This window comes from Arachis hypogaea, chromosome 5 (assembly GCF_003086295.3).
Source record: "Arachis hypogaea cultivar Tifrunner chromosome 5, arahy.Tifrunner.gnm2.J5K5, whole genome shotgun sequence".
In the NCBI taxonomy this organism is placed as follows: Eukaryota; Viridiplantae; Streptophyta; class Magnoliopsida; order Fabales; family Fabaceae; genus Arachis; species Arachis hypogaea.
In genome coordinates, this window is record NC_092040.1 from 98,099,188 (window position 1) to 98,104,421 (window position 5,234).

The window sequence follows — 5,234 nt, forward strand, 5'->3', positions numbered from 1 at the left end:
TCCTTCGTGGCATTGCGTCGTCTATGCGCCTTTACCGTTGTCGCCTTCACTGCTTGTATCTGCTTGCTACTAGCCTCCAGTCGCTGCCATGCCTCCTTTGTATGAGTTTCATCTTGGCTCCATCGTGTCGTGCCTCCTCTGTGTTTGGTGTTCTTCTTCTGTTTCTGCTTTGGTGGTGTCTGTATTAAGTTTTATTTTATTTTATTTTATTTTTTAATTTTATTTTGATTATTGTATATGAATTTGTTTGTTTTTTTTTAGTTTTATTGTTATTAATCTTTTTTAATGATAATTTAACCTAAAAATTTGGGACAATTCATAATTTGGGAGCAACTCTATTGATGTTGAGGTTGTTATTGTTATGAATGGTGGTGTTGAGGAAGGGAGAGGGGAGTGTGCGTTAGGAAAGGGGGAGTGGTGGAGATTATTGTTGCTGTTGATATTGAGGATGTTGTTACTGTGAGTGGTGGGATTGAGGGAGGGAGGGATAGTGTGCGTTAGAGAGGGAAAGTGGTGGAGGTTGTTGTTGCTGTTGATGTTAAAGTTGTTGTTGCTGCGAACGGTGGTGTTGAGGGAGGAAGGGAGAGTGTACATTGGGGAGGGGGTTGTAATGGGGCGGGGACTGCGATAGAGGAGAAGTGTGCGTTGGGGATGGGGGCTACGACAGGGAGGGAGAGGGAAGGGGAAGGAGTGTGCGTTGGGGAGGGAATTTTGGAAGTGGTTTGCCAAGTCACAAAAACACGGTGGCCACGTTAATATTGTGCTTGCCGAAAATTTGCTTCGGTGTGCTCAGGGGCACGCTTGTCAAATTTTAAAATCTTTTAGGAACTATTTTGTTAATAACAAAAATTAGATACTATTTTATCAGCGTTAGAATCTTTCGAATACCAATTTAATATTTACCTCTCTTAAAATTTAGGAGGCCAAGACCATTACTTGCCCTCTTCTAAATTCGGCCTTACACATAAGGTGGATCATACTAAAAAAATTTTTTAAATAATTTTTTTTAAAAATAATATTTTTAAAATTATTAAAATTATGAATTTTTTCTCTTTTAATAAAAAAGGAAAATCAGATAGACATGTCATGATTATGGTCAGATATTAATTTTTAGTAGTAAAATTTTGGATAATTCACCTAAATAAAATAACTCTCCTCCAAAAGAAGTTTTATTTTATATAGATAATTTGCTCTAAAATTTGTATAGTTGTAGAAATAATTTTAACAAGAGTAGTTTAGTTTAGCGTTGTATTAATTTAAACATAGCTTTTCAATGTAAAAATATATTTTTGTTTAAAAAAATATTTTTGTTTAGCATTTTCTTCAAGTTTAATTATTTGTTTTTTTTTAAATTAAATTCAAATTATAACACTTTAAATTTTAATTGATATTTTGATCTCATATTTATTTTTAATATTTATATTGAGTTTAAATTAAATAGTGTTTGATTTTAAATTTTAAATAATATTAAGTAATTAATTATTAATACAATTCACAAATTTTAAAATTAATTAATCAAATTTGATTGAATTAATTTTGTTAATATAATTAGATAACCATACAAATTCTTATGAACTAGTTGAATAAATTGGGTATAATTTAATTAGAAAATTGAATGAAGGAATAAATCGGTTTATTAAGTCATTTACTGGTTTATTATAATGACAATAACGAATTTGGCTGTTATATTATACTCTAAAGATTAAGTAATAGCTGAAATATAGAATAAATCATACTTTGCTCTTTTCATATTTCTTATATTAGTAAAAATATATTGTTTTATACATTAAAATATAAAAAATTATTGTTAGATGCCAACTTTAATTAATAAATTTTGGACAATTAATATATATTATTACTCATTTAGTGTTGAATCTATAGTATGTAGGAGGGTAACATACGAAGGGATGTTTTACTTTTTGTTAAAAATTATTTAGTTATTATTATTTTAATTTAATTAAATAAATAATTATCTTAATTTAAATAGAATAATATTTTTTTAGCACCAAAAATATAATAATATAATAAAAATAATTAAAAATATTAAGCATCACTTAAAAATAATGAGTTATTGTACAATTTTCGAATTTAAAATTTAAATTTGAATAAAATCCTAACATAATTTGTTTTAAATTAGATATGATTCTATTCAATTTGAAAACAAAAACTGAAAATTACAATTGGCATCATAAATATGTGATTCTAATCATAGAGAAAATTTCGGTACAAAGTGTTGCAAAATAGTTTCTCAATCAGATTAATCTTTCAGTGGTCAATATACTGTCAGTAGGGATTGATTTCAAATTCAATATGGATATGTGTAGCACCTTTATACATTTAAAGGAGGAAAATGTTTTGTATTGAAAACTAGATGGTCGTCAGATATTTATATCTGATTTTATTTGAATAAAATTTACCACATCAACATTTGATTATACATTTATTTTATCTATATTATTTAAATAAATATTTATGAATTATTTTATTATTTTTGTTGCGTACGCCTAACAATCCTCCATAGTTCATATTAGAACTTAATTACTAAGGCTATATATATGGAGAATAAAAAAGTATTGAATTAAAAAAATTTATAATATAACATATATTTGAAAGATGTAGTATAATAATAAGATATTACATTTCATCGAGATTCATAAAGTAAATTACTCACGTCATGATGGAACTAATAAATTATATTACTACAATTATTGTATTCAACCACAAAACTTGAGTATATAAGGGGTAAGATAGTAAAAATAAGACATAAAAAATGGAAATATAAATATTAATATTTTTATATTTTATTTAATAATAAATTAGAATAAATTATAAAAATTTATTTTTTTATTTAATTTTTTAAAAAATTTATAATAATAAAAAATATAATTATAAAAAATTAATAAGAATAATAAAAAATAAAATATAAGTTGTGTTTTTTATTAGTGTCTATTTTATTAGAGATATAATTATTAATGTTGTATTTTTTTTATTAGTTTATGATTTTGGGATAGATAATTTCATGATATGATATTAGAAAGCTTTATATCTCAAAAGATTTAGAGTTTGATTTTTGGTGAACTCCAAAAATAAAAAAATAACATAAAAAAATAAAAAAAATTATATAGTATTAGAAATATAACTGACATCAAAGTGTTTAATATATAAGATCAACCTAGTGATTAATTAACAATTTACTACTACAATTCTTCATTTATCATTATTACATACCAACACAAAAAAGTTTTTCAATTGTTCTAAGAATATATATATATATATAAAAGATTAATGATTAAAAATTATTAAAATATTAGTGCATTAGTACACTTTAAAGTTTTTCTAAAATATAAATAGGATGAAGATAGCAGAGTATGGATATATTGTTAGGAAATTATTTAATTTCTTAACTTATTTGTGGGCAATACATATATCAATTATAATTACAAATGATGCTATTTCAAATTAAATGACTTATATAATGATGATCTCATTTATTGTTATAAACGCTAATTGAATAAGTCATTATTACTTTTGATTTGGAATTAAATGAGAATAAAACCAGATATTATCTTTTGTTCCTTAGATAATTATCTTTTTGGATTTTAGATATATTATCTTTTGGGCTTTAGATACTATTTTATTTGGGCTTAAGGGTTTAATGGGTGCCATGTTCAAATATAAATAGATTTTCAGGGTTTCGGTCCCTAATATACCAAAAGCCGCCTTTGTTGCTCTTTTCCCATCAAAAGAGTTACAGTTCGGCCGCCTAGAAATACAAAAGGCTTTGGTTGAGAAGATCGAAAGAACCACAAGATCCAAACTCTTTCGATCGTATGATTCATATTTATGAATTCAGGTACGCTTTCGCATTATGTTATTTTTGGTGATTCAATATGGATGATCTGAGATATTAAAATTAATTTATTTCAACAAGTAGTATCAGAGTCATCCATAATTGAGTCATTGAAAATATTAAGTTTTTTTTTTCCACGGGATCAAAACATGTTTGCTTGTTGCTTTCTGTTTGGATCGAATTCGATTTTCTGGATCCGGTAAATTCATTATTTGTTTTAGTGTGTATACATTGACTTTATAAATTGAAGTGCCCTCTTTATACGTTGATTTATTTGTTAATGTATTTTATACATGTGAATGTAATGAGCCTTTGACACATGATCGAACAACATATGTGTGTGGATAATGATTATTCATGGATTCGTTCTTTTTTTTTTTGGAGAGAACGGTTGAATATAAGTTGTCGAAAGTATATATATGAAATTAATCGTTAATTTCTTTATATATATATATATATATAATTGCTTGATACGATTCTTTTAGCCTTTTATAAAATTAAGAATTATAATGGATATGTCACTTATGCGAATATTAATCTATCTAAAGGAAGATTTATATTAGGTCAAGTTATGTGTATATATTAATAATATTTGAATAATAAAAAAAATTTATTATTTTTTTTAAATTGTTACATAAAGAAATTAGTAACAATTTGGATTATTATACCCACATATTTTATAAAGACTTGGTTTTGGAATAAATTGATTGAACATTATGCTGCCAAAGTAGCCTCTTTTGTGAAAATTGGTTTATTCAAAACATAAGGAATATGGTGATATGTAATTCATGCGAATATTGGTCGGCCCAAAGGAAGACCTATATTTGGCCGAATTACATGCACATATTAATGGTAAATAAATATTTGGGTAACTAAGAATAAAGTAATACTTATTATTTATGCGAACAATAATCGGCCCAAAGGAAGTTTATTGTTTGGCCAAATAATAAGCATTGTACACTTTTGTTTATTTTCTATTAATTATGCGGACAATAATCGGCCCAAAGGAAGGTTATTGTTTGACCAATTAATAGAAAATATATGCGGTAATAAATAGGTTGCAAAGTTTAAGTCTCCATGTGCGCGTTAAGTCGGTCCAAAGAAAGGCTTCATGTGTGACAGAAATTTTGACAATATTTGATTACTGCAATGAGAGTATCACTTACAGTTAATTTTTCTATCCAAAGATTGAAAATTAATGTTGTACTAGATATCTCAATATGGATTTTTTCCCATTAATTAACTAATGTTTACTGCATGTTCTTTTGTTCTAATACAGAAACTATGGCTTCAGCTACTAATGTTTCTGCACAAATTAGCAGTATCCCTATGTTGAATGGTTCAAACTTTAAAGTTTGAAAAGATACCGTGGAGATTGTCCTCG